The sequence below is a fragment of the Microtus ochrogaster genome, chromosome 4 (genome assembly GCF_000317375.1).
Source record: "Microtus ochrogaster isolate Prairie Vole_2 chromosome 4, MicOch1.0, whole genome shotgun sequence".
Classification (NCBI taxonomy): Eukaryota; Metazoa; Chordata; class Mammalia; order Rodentia; family Cricetidae; genus Microtus; species Microtus ochrogaster.
Window position 1 is genome coordinate 47,314,134 of NC_022011.1, and position 1,868 is coordinate 47,316,001.

Here is a 1,868-nt window from a genome sequence, read left to right on the forward strand (position 1 = left end):
GGCTCAGAGGTTAAGAGCATTGCCTGCTCTTCCAAAGGTCCTGAGTTCAATTCCCAGCAACCACGTGGTGGCTCACAACCATCTGTAATAGGGTCTGGTGCCCTCTTCTTGCCTGCAGACATACACACAGACAGAATATTGTATACATAATAAATAAATAAATAAATATTAAAAAAATAAAAAAAAACAAACAAAAACAAAAACACACACACATAGGTTTTGGTAGCAGGCAGGCATGGTGAATCATACCTTTAATTCTACCATTTAGGAGGCAAAGGATCTCTGTGACTTTGAGGCCAGCCATGGCTACATTGGGAGACTGTTTCAAAACAATAGTGTGCACTCGGGACGCAGAGGCAGGCGGATCTCTGTGAGTTCGAGATCAGCCTAGTCTAGAGCTAGTTCCAGGACAGGCTCCAAAGCCACAGAGAAACCCTGTCTCGAAAAATCAAAAAAAAACAAAAAACAAAAAAAAAAAACCAATAGTGTGTGTGTGGGTGTGCGTGCGCAGGTGTGTGCATGTGTGTGTGATTCTAGGGCTCACCTCACATCATTAGTGTGCAGATTGCAGATTTATGGGACACATTTGAAGCAGTGTTGACACATTTATTATTATAGTTTATAGGCTCTCTGACCACAGAGAGCACATCAATCAAATTCTAAGAGACATGGCTCCTGGTGTTTGGAGTCATCCTGAAGTACATAGAGTATCAGACTACACCTTAGTGGGAGAGCCCTGCCCAGCTTGCCTAAGGACCAGCACCAAAAACTCAACCAATCAACCAAAAACCTGAGCCAGGCATTATGACATACAATTTTTTCACCCACCACTCATGCATGTGGCCCCTATGGCACACACATATATACTTTTAATCTCCACACTCAAGCGCCAGAGGCAAGCCAGTCTCTGTGAATTCAGGACAGCATGTTATATGTAGTGAGTTCCAGGACAGCCAGGGGTATAGAGAGACCTGTCTCCAAGTCAACAAACAACCTAAAATCAGGGGGCTGGGGAGTTGACTCAGTAGACTTATTGCTTACCAGAGGACCCAGGTTTGGTTCCCAGCACCCACATTCAGCAGTCATGATGGCCTCTAACTCTAGCTCCTGGGGATCTGAAGTCCTCTGTTAGCCTCTGCCAGCATGCATACACATACATATGAAAATAGAAAAGTATTTCTTTTTAAAAATTATTTATTTATTTATTTATTTATTATGTATACAATATTTTGTCTGCGTGTATGTCTGCAGGCCAGAAAGAGGGCACCAGACCTCATGACAGATGGTTGTGAGCCACCATGTGGTTGCTGGGAATTGAATTCAGGACCTTTGGAAGAGCAGGCACTGCTCTTAATTGCTGAGCCAAATCTCCAGCCCCGAAAAATATTTCTTTTTCAAAAAAGAAAGGAAGAATTAGGCCAGTCTAGGTCATATAATATAGCAAGAGTTTGTAGCAAATTAAAAAAAAATAACTCTGGGCAGAAAGATCATGTCTGGTAGCATGCACAGGGATAAGCAAGTAATATAGTAAATGCTTGTTGAATGAATAAAAGGTAGAATGAGCAAGGTTATGGCAACCGGGAGTCACGAGTATAAATATGACACTTTCTGGACTGAGTGCTTAGGGCATCTACAAGGCGGCAAGTGAGGAACTAGCTGCTGTCCTCTACCCGAACTTGCCACAGTGGCCAAATTAAGGCTGTATTCCTCAAAACACCGGACTAGGGCTGAGGTCAAGAAGCCAAACATGGAGGAATAAGACATTCTGCTTCCCTGCCGGGCGGTGGTGGCACACGCCTTTAATCCCAGCACTCGGGAGGCAGAGGCAGGCGGATCTCTGTGAGTTCGAGACCAGCCTGGTCTACAAA